The sequence below is a fragment of the Bemisia tabaci genome, chromosome 4 (genome assembly GCF_918797505.1).
Source record: "Bemisia tabaci chromosome 4, PGI_BMITA_v3".
In the NCBI taxonomy this organism is placed as follows: Eukaryota; Metazoa; Arthropoda; class Insecta; order Hemiptera; family Aleyrodidae; genus Bemisia; species Bemisia tabaci.
The window spans coordinates 2,409,988-2,424,673 of NC_092796.1; the positions used below are offsets into that span (position 1 = coordinate 2,409,988).

Below are 14,686 nucleotides of genomic sequence, written 5' to 3' on the forward strand. Positions count from 1 at the left end.
CTGAAGTTTCATACGGCGTTATTCCTTAGCACTGCAGAATAGCCTGGATAGGAAGTGCAGAATCGCGGTATGCTGTCTCTGGTCTTAGAATATCCACCGGCGTGACGCCATTGGCGGATCCAGCAATTTGGCAACATCGGATTTCCTTATTTTAAACCTATGAAAATGTATCGATTCTCGAGTGGAGGGGGCAGGTGTTCCGAGAAGAATCGATTATTTAGCATAGGTTTAAATGGAGGAAATTCGGTGTTGCCGAATTGCTGCATCTGCCTCTGCGCGCGTGACGTCACCCGAAGTCAGCGGCGGCCTCCGTCGTCCATGAACTCATATGTCCGAAGTGACGAGAGATTTGTGAGCAGTGATCGTCTCGGGGCTGTGTTCAACGGCTCGACGTTCAACAAGTGTTCCCGGATGACGTCAGCCTGGAGAGGATCTGGAGTCTTGGAGCTGCGCCTTTATCGCCGTCCGCTTTTGTCTCCGGCGGTGATTTACGAGGAGCAATAATGCTCGACTCGGTCCGGGAGATGGGCCGGTTCCCGCGGCTCCAGGGGCCCGCGCCGGCGGCCCGTATCCCCGTCGAATTGAATCGCCATCGGCGGGAGAGGAAGGCGTGAGAACTGGAAAACCGCCAGACACTCGACTCGAGCCGCGAGGAATCTATCCATGTGCAGCTACGGCCATGCAGGGTCCTCTGTAAATACATCTCGGATTGCGTTCCACGTCACGGATTGCTTGACGATCCCGCGCAGTATCACCAGATGTTCATCATAGACATCTCTTTTAAAATTTTCTTCAAACTAGAGAGGAAAGTGTCACGAAAATGATCAGAGACGGATCTTCACGAGTCACGTCAGTGAGTTCTGGAGGGTGGACTTTGTGGAAGGGATCAAACTGGGTACTTCGCTGTTTCCGGGAATTTTCCGCTAAAATCCAATTTCGAGGAAAATTTGGGCGGATCAAAACAGAAAAACGCGCTTATACATGGAAATAATTCACACGTGGAAGTTCCGCGGCGAACATTCCCAGGAACTTTCCCGTTCTCGTGACTTTAATTTCGCGGGAAACTTTGATTGCTGGTGTGTGCAAATGCGCGTTTTGAGCTGTTGGTCGGCAACTGGGCAGAACGGTGGCGGGAGAAGTGGCTAATGCAATTATAACCTAAATCACATCCCGTGCCGTCGCGTCGGCCGCTTATTCATGAATATTTCAAACGGTGACAGATTCCGACAATTAGATAACCCGGCTCCCACCCCGCCCCCGGCCGACTGTCGCCGCGTAAGTCCTCCAGATTGCATAACTCGCTTCCATGCGCCACACTTTTCCCCCAAACCCCGTCAAATGACGCCCCTTGTTGCCGCTCCATCCAAAAAACTTTATTTTTTACGAAAAAATTTGACCGAGCGAGTCAATAGGAGAAGTCGGACGAAATCTGGAAACTTTGAAAGCTTATATTTTCGAAAATATTAAACAAAAAATTTCAAGAGTGGTTCCATTGATTTTACGTGAAATTTCCTTTCAGAAAAATCCTTTTAAATTGAATTTGTAACTAAATTAACACGAAAATTTGAAATGTTAGTCAAACATTTCATGTTGACCTCTTCTATTAGTTCGTCCATTGTGCGTCCACGGAAATAAGGACCTCAGTTCTCGGAGGCAACTCTACTAGATCGATTTTTACCAAGTTAAGTCTAAAACTTGAAGGGTAGGATTTCGTCATATAAGTCACGAATTTTTCAGTTTCAGTTTAGTGGTATCAGAGGTTTGTATAAGGCCGGTTCAATAATAAAGATTGCGTAAGTTCCGTATCAGAAGTAGTTAAAAATCACCAAGAATTCGATTTTTATGAATTGAAGTAAATATAAAGTGATAAAGCATTACACTTGAATGAAAAGTTGTAAGTAAACTTTTAGCAAAAATTCAAAGAGCTGTCGCTTAAGAAATTTCAATTGAATGAAGGAGGATTTTAATTTTAAAAAAGATGCCGAAAGATGGAATTGAATGATAATTGTTTTTAAGGTACATGAAAACTTAGAGAGAAAGTAATATGTATAAGTCTAAATCTATTATAATCAGTACAGCAGGACCTCTGAATAACCGACACCTCCTCTAGAACCCGTAAAATTGTCCGTTAAAGTTGGATAATGGGTCACTAGAAGGCCTGAATAAGAAAAAAACTTCACGTGTTTTCTCTTCAAAATATTGCGTGAGAAACGATTCACACAACGGGAAATCGGAAACCAACCTCTGGCCCAGATATTAACAAGTATTTTTAGCACGGACCAAATAAAAGTTACATCATACAAATGATGTAATTTTTATTTTTGCCATTTAATCAATCATAATTGAAGACACCTATATTCTGGTTTACAAGTTGATTTTTAGACTTCCTATTGTATAATTCGTTTGTCTCGTCAAATTTTGCAGAGGAGACATGTTACTTTTCGCTTGAACTAACCTTGTCTAGTAGTCAATTATGCCGATAAAAAAGGGTTAGGTTAACAAATAGTTCCCATGGTTCACAATCTTAGAAACCACCATATTCGTCTGTATCGTGGGAAGCTACTTGGACTGACACATGACAATATATTCGCCTTCATTTGAAAGACTAGGCATAACGCGCTCCCATGAGCATCAATAGTGGCATTAAAATACCCGGATTTAGCCGGATGATTCATTACGATATGACAGTCTTCTTGATACCACTATTGATGCTCGTGGGAGCGCGTTATGCCTAAGCTTTCAATTGAAGGCGAATCTGTTGTCAATTATGGACCGGCTAAGTGCAGGTATCCCTCAATGACTGCTAGGTTTGACAGTAATACAAATACACAACATTCCGTCCGAGTAAGCTACTTCCTCATACGCTACCATGTGTCGATGGAGAGAGTAGAACATAACGTATCTTGGTAAATCATTTTAAAATTCTGATATTGTTTTATTATCATGTTTAAAAGCTAATCATTTTCACAGCAAAACGCGCTGTGTTAATACTTTTTACTACTTGTATAGTATCTGCTGAAAACGTTATGCTTATAACGCGGTGCGTACTCGTCGGAAAAAATAAAACACGAATGAAAGTTAAGATAACTGAAACGACCGTAAACTGTCACTATAGGGATAAACGCCGCATAAAAATTTGAGCGTTGCCAAATTTCTTGAGAAACAAGACACCATTCCCGGAAAACTTGAGCATTTTCAATACCGTGCAATTGAAGTTTTACCTAAAATATTCACAATTACTTCTAGGTAGATACTTATCAATCTTAAAGATTATAGATCGATTTCTGAACCAAATACTTATTGGAGCGAAATACTCATTGAATACTCACACAAAGTTTCATTTTTTTTCAACACGGCTCTGTGATCCTCTTAGAAAGATCACTGAAAAAAAACACTTAGTTTCGCTGAAGGTATTGAAAAAATACGTTGAAAATGCAGATTTTTAACTTCAATTTTACAGAAATATACAGCCAATATTATTCAGATGTATGTGTATATGGCTGTTTCAAAAATTCAAAAATTGTTACATTATTATTACATTATTTGTTCATTTTTGTATTATCTTTGGGTTTGAGCGAGAGTTGCATCATGCTCTATCTCTTTAAAAATCTAAAAAATCTTGCAGCAGAGTGAAATTTAATTACACATTTCACTGAAATTTTACATCCGTTCAGTGTTTCATTCGGGTCAATACGTTTCAGCTACAACTATCGTTCTGGTATTCGCTCTAGCCTTCTAGCGATCGCGCTTGAAAGTAAATGCAACAAAGAGCACATTTTCCTCTTAGCGATTTGAAAATAAAATAAAAAAAATGTTCCTTGGTGCAGAAAGACCCTTTTTCTCATCGCCAGCCAGATGGAAGGGTGCGACGCAGCCTCTACGCAAGACAGAGAAAAATATAAAGAAAAAAGAAAAGGAAAATAATTATAGAGAGAACGGCAACGTTGGAGTTGAGTCCCGCGGAAAACCGAGTGAACGCGTGCATCGATGATAATTCCATTACTTTTCGTCGCTCATCAGCGAGGAATCACGATTCTGACACGACTTTTCCATTATTATTTTTACCAGACCGAATCGCGACTGTCGACTGCCGGGCAAACAAGTTAGCCCCGCGCCACTGGAAAAATATAACCATGAATTTCAGAGATAAATAAAGAATTTTGGCGCGCAGGATCAAAAATCCACTCTCGGTGCGAACTCCAAAGCTCTGGCTCACGAGCTGAATAAGTCAGTCATCCTCCGATTTAAATCCCTGTCGTAGAATCTTGAGGAGAATTCACAAGCCACGATCTGTGTTCACTCCGGTCTCACTCCTGGATTCGTGTAAGAAACTATTTCTTAAAAATTTGAAAAACTCTAAACGGGTAGCTTTTCAATACTTGCATCAGTTGCACTTTTGGCGTATAATAAAAATGTAAGCTGCATTATGTAGTACAAAAATAACTTAATTAGTTGATTGCCCGTTGATTTCGCAATGTTAGGGGTAGCATTAATTCAAGAATGGACCACTAGCTGGTGTCTAACATTGGAGATTAACTCATACGAATTGTCTTCAAAATGTTACGTAGAAAACGAATAATGCGACAGGAATTTCGGAAATCAACTCTTGTACGAGGTATTAGCAAATACTTTTAACACAGAGCAAATGGAAGTTAGATTATACACTGGAAAAAAAACACATTGGATCTAGAGTCCAGACTCTTAAAAACATCGACAAGAAAAAGTACTCGTGATTCAATCAGAATCTAGCTTAAATCAAGAACCAAACCTCTTAATTTAAGCGGATTTCGTTTTGATTCAAGCACAAATCCGATTGAATCAAGAGTATTTTTTCTTGTCAATGTTTTCAAGAGTCTGGACTCTAGTTCCAATGTGTTTCTTTTCCAGTGTACAAATGACGTCATTTGTATTTTTGCCATTTACACATACATATAAGTCGCTGTATAGCACTAGCAAATTATGAAAGAACAAACACAAAATTTGGTTCAATGATTTTAACTTCCACCGCCACGCCGCGCCGACCGCACCGTGTTTGGCGCAATGCTTGAAGTATTCACGCAGTCTTGTAGGCGCTATGCGTTTCACGCTGACCGCACTGTGTTTGGCGCAATGCGTGAAGTATTCGTGCAGTCTTGTAGGCGCTAATATGTGTTACATGCCGATTGCCGCGCCGAGGGCTTCTCCTTTTCATCTCAAGTCCTCGTCATCATTTCTCCCTAAGTCGCGCCGTTCCAGGCCAAATTGTGTGTTTGGTTTCTCCCTTAACTCGACTAATTAAAGGTGCTGTCTCTTGTATCACTGAAAGACGACAAAATTAGAAATTACTATACTCTCAGGAAATGAGAAATTTTGTAGCCTTTTCTCGTTTGTAATTTTTTTTTCTAAATCCGATTTTTTTTTGTACCTACATTTAAAAGAATTGCAAAATTTGCCGCCTCCTAGATTTTCCGCCATGATGGGCCGAGGCCCATGTGGCCACCCCCTTAATCTGGCCCTGATTTGGTTTGATTTTTATTTTACATGTCAATTAAATATTTCACGCTGGAGTTGCATTCATATTAAATGACACCGCGATAGGATAGAGATGAGACACAATAGCTTGAATGCACACAACAATAAAAACACATCAAAATACAAAACAAATGGGTTTACAAGGCTAAGAAGAAAAAACAAACCAGGACTTTCCGGGCCAATTACATACCCATTCTCAACTGTAACAAAAGCTAAAACAAGAAAATGAGCATGCAACTGACCGAGGTAGGAATCAGTGCAAACTCTGATTCCTAGCTCTGATTCTGAACTCCTCAGAAATTGCACTGATTCCTACCTCGGTCAGTTGCATGCTCATTTCCTTGTTTTAATTTTTACATTTTTTAGCTTTTGTTCCAGTTACGAATGGGCATGTAATTGGCCCGATACGTCCTGGTTTGTTTTATTTTTCTTTAGCCTTGTAAACCCATTCGTTTTTGTATTTTAATGTGTTTTTATTGTTAAATGACACCTTAAGATTTATGAAAATCGTTTTCCCTTTTCCGCCGGCTGGCGCGACTATTCAGCGATACTAGCGCCAGACGACTTTCTTAGGGTGGTCGAACCGCGAATCAATGCATGGTCGTGGTCTGACTCTGACTATCCTCAACAGTTTGTTGCTAACAACGTCTCGACTCCGCTAACGAATAATGACGCTTTCCCATCGATTTAATGTCTCCTCCCTTCATCCTCTTTCTTTTCCCTCCACTTATTTCAGAATACGTTCCGGGGAAAAAACTTGGAGGGACTTTATGCCCGAACAATGCCCATTATTTGTGCGCTCGCTGAAATAACATCACTCCTCTGACGTAAGGACGTTACTGCATTTCATGTGAGCCTGGAGAGAGATAATTTTTATGGAAAATGGGGTTCAACTCTAAAATAAGAACCGATCGTACTTGTAAGGAGCGACGATAATGTACTCCAGCGCATATCGTTAATGTGCGAAGAAAATATGTGTCGAAGGTTAGAAGAATTAAGGGCTTGTAAGTACAGTCGCGCTAAAGGGAGAAACGCCGTATCATCATTTCTACGTTGCCGAATTTTCTAAAATTGAATATTAATTTTTGAATGGAGTTATGTATATTTTTCTTTAAAATTTTTAGAGAGGCATGAAACTCGGGAGATTTTTATAAACAGAAATTATTAACGGCCAAGGCTATAATGCTTATTAGCTAGTGCTAAGGGCGGAAGCCTTATTAGGAGATTCCCCATCGGAAAAAAAAAAAAAAACTTGTGGCACTAACGGTAGGATGGCAGTGCGGAGTCTCTGAAATATATTGTCTCTGCCGGCGGAGAACTTTCTATACATCCCTGAAACTTGGCCAACGTGAAATTTTGGTGAGAAAAGATGCATTCGTGCATTATGATGCTTCGTTCTTAACTTTGTTTGGTGGTCTGTCGTGCTGTGTAAAAACGCTGTATGATCTTTCGAATGTTGCAAAATTTCATATCAGAGAATATTTACCGTAGAAGGAAGTTATCAATATTTCTTCTTGGAATTTTCAGATTTTTTAAATCAAATTTTGAACGAAATCTTCTAATAAATCAGAAGAGAAATATCCATAAATTTTCCCGAAAATTCGTGGTTTGTCAAAGGGAATTTTGCAACGTCTGATGGCTCATATGGCGTCTTTCCTTCGCGCGGCAATGACCCATCATATACTGGTAAAAAAAACCTATTGAACCAATGCCGCGGTGCATTGACTTAAGAGTGCAGTTTCTTGTCGCCGGATTTAAGAGTCTTGAACTCTTGTTTCAAGCGGATTTTGCATTGATTCAAGCGGATTTTGCATTGAAACAAGAGTCCAGACTCTTAAGTCCGGCGACAAGAAACGGCACTCTTGAACCAAGAGGTTTTTTTTACAAGTGTACGTGTGGGAATATTATGAATATATTTCCTTGAAATTTTCAGATTTGTTAGATCAAATTTCGAACGAAATCCTCTGAAAAATCAGAAGAGAAATATCCAGAAATTTCGCCGAAAATTCGTGATCTGTCAAAGGGAAGGCAACGTTTGTTGGTTCATATGGCGTTGTTCCTTAGCGCGGAATGGTCCATGACGCGAAGGAGCGTAAGTAAAAGATGGAAAAGAGCGCGCGCTGTGTATCTCAGATTAAAAGCTCGGCGACGTGGTGTGGTGCTGGCGCTAATATTTGGTGGACAAACCGGAAATGCGATCCCGCCTGGACTCTGGAGAGCAAAAACGCTCCGGAAATAAAGTGAGGGATATCACATCCACTCCGGCGCCGGAAGTCTTTTCTCTCTCACCGCACTCGACGACGCTGAAGACGCTCATTCTTCTGCTTCCAGGAACGGATCCTTCGCTCCGTCCTTCGCGACTCGGCCAATGCTCACGTCCTCAGGAATGAACCGCAGAAAGCTCGGTATTTCCGTCGCAAGCATACAGGCACATCAGCCATTATACGCACTGTATTTTGCAGTTGAGAACTACACTGCCGTGCTAAGGAACAACGCCGTAAGAACCTTCAGACGTTGACAAGTTTCCTCCGATAAAACTCGAATTCACTGGGAAAATTGGGAATATTATATTTCAAAAATTTCAGACAATTTTGTACGCAATTTGGACCACATTTTGCAATTTGGAACTATAAATTCTAGCCCGGTTTAAAAACAACGTATGTGCCATTAGTTTCCCAATGCACATAAGTGTTTTTCCAGAAGAGCCAGAATGTGTAGTTCCAAATTGCAAAATGCAGTCCATTAAACCTAAAATATCTGAAAATTTCAAGGAAGAATATGCATGAATGTTGTCAAAAAACCTGTTTTGTCAAGGGAAATTCGGCAACTCTCGAAAGTTCATACGGTGTTCTTCCTTAGTACGGCAGGAAAAACAGCATATGAACCTAAAGGCGTTGCCGAATTTCCTTTGATAAAGCGGGAATTTCCCGGTAAACTTAAAAATATTGTTCTTCCAATTTTCATGATAATTTTGTTTGCAATTTCATCTATAGCTCCTGAAAATCTCGAAGAAAAATATTCATAAATTTCCTCAGAAATAAACATTCTATCAAGGGAAATTTGGCAACTCTCGAAGGTTCATACGGCGTTCTTCCTGAGCACGGCAGAATAGAAAGCTATAGAACGTAACGCGTGTTTGACAATTTTTGTGGGTTTCCTTCTGTAGGAAAGGAAAATACACTGACAACATTTCAAGTCAGCGTGTTGCGTGGATTTCAGTTAAAAAATCACAGGATGAGGGAAAATTAGGTTAAACTAATGAACTAATACTGATCATGGTGAAAAACGATTCGTTTAAACTTTCCCCTCTTCGAACAACAAAAGCTACTCAAGTAAAATCAGACACCAAATCGAGCAGCTTTACGATTATATTGAAACGTGGCGTGAGTGGGAGAGGGATCACACATATCATCTTCCTTCAGATTCTTTACAGAGTTTTTAAATCAAAGATAATCAATTAAAATGTTATTTCCATATTCGGCTATCAGCAAAGCTTTGAAAGAGTGATAACAGCTTCTTCCAATCCGCGTATGAATTTGCATTCACTGCTCTCTCGCTAGTGTAAAGATGAATCCACTTAAATCTCTTATTCAACACGGCCATTTCATTTCCAAAACTTAAAAAAAAAAAAAGGTTATACACGCCTCTCTTTACGATTATTACGACATGCTGCCCATATTAACAAAATTACAAAAGAAGTATTATGATATACGTGTGGATCGCATTTTGCAAAAAGGAACCAGCGCTATGGTAGTGTTGTAAAAATGTTGCTTCTTCATGATTATTTAAGAAATCTCCAGAATAACAGATAGTTTTTGCTTCCCACCAAAAAACTGTTAATTTTAAAGGAAAAAAATTGTGTAAACTTTAACACACCTGTATACGTATATTGAGTATTATTAAAAGAAAAGGAGAGGTTGCACAATTTTGAAAACAGTGTAATCGCGCTGGTTCCTTTTTGCCAATTGCCTTTCATGTAAACTAAAATTCATCCCGGTCTCATCCTCTTAGGAAAATCAGAGATTTTGAGGTAATTCAGGATTAAATGTTTGAATTGCAGTCAAAAAATTGTTTCTCAAAATAGGAGTGCAAAGAAGATTGCTTTTAACAACTGAGGTAATTATTTCAAACTTTGATTTTTGCGGAAGGTTACGGCTCACAGTCAGCATGATGCTTAGTATTTAAAATTACACGTATTACAATTATTTACGTCGCTGTACTTATGGTGTTCAAAAATGAACGGAGTTAACGATAAATTTTGCGTGTGAAATAAGTATCGCGGCTTTCTATTTCTTTTATACTTAGTCTCAGTCGATTTTATGGCAAAAATACTGATGTAAAGGAAGCATAATTCAAGCGCAACTGTGCGTGACTTTAATACTACAATTTTGGAACCGCTTAATAGACCATAAGTACACAATAATTTCACATCAGTAACATATCCTACTCACCACCCTTAGGCACCACCGACCGGCTTTTCGTTTCATTGTATTTCTAGGTCGAAAGCAGTTGTTTAACACACATCAGTTTGTTAATTTCAGGAATTTACGGATGCGTGTGGAAGAGTTAGCCGTTTGGAAAACTTCTTTTTCATTTCAAAGGCTCGTCATGTCATTACATTCCACTCGGAAATGAAAATTATGGGAAGGCGGGATGAGTGGCTTTAATAAAGCGCCATCAGGTGTTGCTAAGATTGCGTAGCTTTTCCTCTTACTGATCGGAAAACTACCGGCCAAAAATTAACACATTTTCTCTTGAATAAAGATAGTAGTTTGGAGAAAATTAGAAATTAAAAAACCAACGACGACAACTTTATCACGGAACGAGGGTGTGTGCTAGGGATCTTTTACGGTGAGAAACACCTTGCACAATCTTCGCAACATCTGATGGAGTTTGAGAGATGTTGACATTGGGCCACTAGCCAAAGGTATGAACTACACCTCTCTCTATGTTTCCTATTTAAAATTTACAAAGATCGTTAGTCTCGCGACGAATGTACGGAAGTCACTCCTCCCCACAATACGAATATGTGCTTACGCGTAACACAGTTCTGACGGAAAAACAATCGCGCAAATAACGTCATTTGTGTTGGAGTCATTTAATTGGATTGCATTTTGCAAAAAGAAACCACAAGCATTCCAATGTCGCTAAGATTGTGCAACTTTTTTCCTTGCAAATAGAACCTGATCATCTAAACAGGTTTTATCTTTACTCCCAATAAACTATGAATTTCAGACGAATATTAGCTTCGTAAATTTAATTTTCTTCATGATATCTGTAATTTCTTGCAAAGAATTCAAGCTGCACAATCTTAGCAACATTAGAATGTTCTTGGTTCCTTTTTGCAAAATGCAATCCAATTGATGTTACTTAAAAATACTTGCATCTTCCTTAGGAGTCAATTTCTAACTTCCTGCGGTGAGAATCATTTTTTCGCGAAGTTCGAGGAAAAACATGCGACGAAGTGTTTCAAATAAAACTTTGTCCACAGGAAGGAAAAAAAAGCACATTTATTATATGGTTACCACGGTTTTAATAGCGAACGTGGCTAAAAACAGAAGATTTTAGTGATTGTAATGATGAGCTTAGTTGTATTATCAGATCTATTGTCATGCTAATATGAGCACAGTAATGCTACTACGAGCATGATAATGTTGCCGTATTCATCAATAGACATACCAAAACCACGTTTCGGTCCATGTGGGAGGTGAAATGTTAGGCATGGTTTCGTGCTGAATTAGATACAGCTTCCATTGAATTTATAGCATGAAAAACAGTTGGAAAACCAAGAAACCCCAGAATCAACCTCATGATTGGGTTATCTCGTGATTAACGTCACTTTCCACCTGAACTTTAGTGTTAGTGTCTCACAGTGCGTCTTACAGGGTTGCCACAGAATTTACAAAATAAGTTTCCCTGATTTCCCTCACATATTTTGGTAAAATTCCCTGACAATTAAAGTTATGCCAGATGGTTGGAAATACATAAATTGAAATAGTTTTCATGCGAAATTTGTTGTTCGAAACGCCGGACTCATTCCAGAAAGCAAGGAAAGCCGACTTTACAATGTTTCCCTGACACTTTTGTCATTTTCCTTGACATTTCTAGGTTTACCCTGAATTTTTAAAATTCCCCGACATTTCCCGGTTATCCCTGATGGGGCAACTCTAATTTTTGTCGATCCTCGACCAAACCTTTTTTTTCCTGCTGGTTTTAAGACTTCGTGTCTGGCACCTTCAGCCGCAACTTTATCTATTTCAGCAGATCCATTACTGTCAGTTCTGTGAAAATTTGACGCTACTACTGGGATTCAAACCCGGGACCTATTGACCTAGGGTCAGACGGACCAAACCTCGAGAGTCAAAAAAACTCACCTAATTTCGAGAACGCCAAGAGCCGAAGTATCCAAAATCACAAGAATACAAACAAAACCACTGAACCACTGAACTCGGGGGGCGAATTACAAAACAAACTCGAGGAATATCGCTAAAAACACCAACTTCAGCTCATGACGCGCGCTGTTCACGTCAAACTCATAACCTCAAAGCCACCATCGGCGGATCGGACACTCCACGGATTTCACAGTCGGATCTCGGGAACACGCGAGGAAGACGCACGAGGGAAACGCGATTCGCGGAAGCGGAGTCGCCGCGTCGGACACGGGCGAGAGGAGGAAAACACTGGCCGGATTTCAGCGGCGACGCCGGCGTCGCGGCGCGGGACGCCGCATCGGCTTTTTTCGGCGCATCTTCGGCTCGCCCCCCCCCCCCCCCCCGCGCGACGCGCCGCGACGCCACGGGAGCTTTCCCTTTCCCTCTCGTAGGGGCGTGTGGGTGTAATGTCACTGTCCTCGCAGACATAACACCGGGTATTTTCTTCGTAGGGTGTATCTTAATGGACACGGTATTAGGGGTGACGTCACCTTACGGATTCTCTGTTATATTGAATCGGACCCGAACGATGACCGTGACATGGATCGCATTTAGCAAAGAGGAACTGTAAACATGTTTCTTCATCATAATTCAATAAAAAAAAATCGCTTGGATCTAGAATCTAGACTCTTAATAATATTGACAAGAAAAAATACTCTTGATTCGATCGGATTTTTCCTTGAATCGAAGAGCCGAGCCTCTTGATTCAGGCGGATTCTCTCTTGATTCAAGCAATAAGTCCGATTGAATCAGGACTATATTTTCTTGTCAATGTTTTTAAGAGTCTGGACTCTAGATCCAAGCTACTTTTTTTCTAATGTTGGATCGCATCCCTGGTAAAAATTGGCGATACGAGCTGCGTTTCAAAATACCACAGGAGTTCTTATAGCCGACTAAAGAAGGCTATTGAAAATCATGTAGGTGGCTGTAGAAAGCGGAGCAAATCATATGGCCGGGCTATACGAAGCTATAAAAAAGTAAACAGTCGGACTATAGTTCCTATCGCCGGGCTTCACACTTTATCGCCATTGGCTATAAAAGGCTATAAGAAATTGTGTAGAAATTCGTGTGCGTTGGAAATCATTAAGTTTGATACGGAACTACCTTAATATTTACAAAACACACATTATATTTTCCTTTAAAACATATTGTTTTTTCATGAATTAAAATGCGATGGCCCGTACAGAGTGTGCAAACATTTCAAAATCATGAGTTGAAAAACGCTGACTCCGTGAGATTAAATATTAGAGCTTAACACAAAGCGGAGCGGCGACGCATTGGCGCCTACAAACCTAACAGGGATACTTCACGCATTGCGGCAGCGGCCCAAACTAACGGTACTCACGCATTGCGCGGCGACGCACTGGCGCCTACAAACCTAACTGGAATACTTCACGCATTGCGCAATGCGTGAAGTATCCCTGTTAGGTGTGTAGGCGCCAATGAGCGTTTTGCGCTCTCTGCCCACCCGCCGCGCCGCAGCGTGTCACGGCGTCTGAAGCAACTACTTCACACCAGAGGTATTGCACAGTATCATAAGAAATTGAAAACGCTCCAACATATTAAGAAGGATGGGCATCCTTCAAAAGTACGGAGCTTTCCTCGCAAAATAAATCAAGATACTACGGCACAAAAAGAGAGCGGTAGTCCAAAAACTAACTAAGTCCTAGTATCCGTATTTAGTAACGTTTAGCAAAAACTTTATCGTCTGGCTGTTGCTTAATCGCCATCGGCTGTAAAAGGCTATAAGAAATTGTCCAGCCGGCTACAGAAGCTATTGAAAATCTCACTGCCGGCTTTAAGTCTATAGTATTTTGGAACACACATTCTACTGCCAATTTTTATTACCAGGGATTCAGCAAACAGAAACCAGCGCCATAACAGTGTTGTAAAAATGTTGCTTCTTCATAACAATCTAAAAAATCTCTTAGAAAAGCAAATGGTTTTTGCCTCCAACCAAAAAAATTGTTCATTTTAAAGGAAAATAATTGTGTAAATACAGTAAGTATATTGCGTATTTTTAAAAGAAAAGAAAAAATTGCACGATTTTTAAAACACTGTAATCGCGCTACTTCCTTTTGTGCTGAATGTAATCCATCTTTCAATGATTCTCATGGGAATAAATCGAGAATTTTACAAGGAGAGAATAGCAACATCGCCAAACCTATAAGTTCCTCCTCCAAGCTTCGTTACAACAATTCTGTATTTTTCCCCTTTATTTTTTATCATATTCAACACACTCATCACATTTTCTTAGAAACAATGAGAGAAAGCGACGAATGTGTTTTACCTTGAAACAATCATTATAGGAAAAGAATTACTTGATTCACTTTCTGAGCTTATTAACTTTACAATTGTAGGAAAGATCTGGGAAGTTCCTAGATTTTACTTTCTTCATGGCTTAATTGTAAGGGAAACAAAGTTTAGGAACTTTTTTTGGACCACACTCCAGCCATTATACTCATTAGAGCTGGAGTGTCTTACTAATATTTATGCTGATAGGTACTCTTCATTTTACATATATATTTCTTTACGTAAACGTATGACAGTGTACATTTGGGCGTGCGGAATACTTAATTGTAAATCTTAACGTCGCGACAGCAACGAATGCAATGGTTACTTTTTCTTAGCCATTGCCATCTAGGGAAAAGAAATGGACTCAATAAACTTTCGAAGCTTCCGCCGATGGTATACCGCAAGGTGTGTCCGGCATGACCTCAACCTCCCTGGCTACATGAGTCAGC

The 14,686-nt window shown here is 40.1% G+C and overlaps 1 protein-coding gene across 9 annotated transcripts in view; it reads right to left on the bottom strand.

The window, feature by feature from the left end:
- bru1 (bruno 1) overlaps window positions 1-14,686 on the bottom strand; it is a 554,208-nt gene that overhangs the window by 464,517 nt on the left and 75,005 nt on the right. For 3 of the 9 annotated variants that reach the window (XM_019042602.2, XM_019042601.2, XM_019042597.2), the window contains exon 1: window positions 11,886-12,188. The exons of 1 other annotated variant lie outside the window; for it this stretch is intronic. The gene's annotated coding sequence lies outside the window, so the exon portion shown is untranslated. Of the gene's footprint in view, window positions 1-11,885; window positions 12,192-14,686 lie in introns of those variants that run through there. 5 more of the 9 variants (XM_019042607.2, XM_019042605.2, XM_019042600.2 and 2 more) reach the window with 4 other exon arrangements.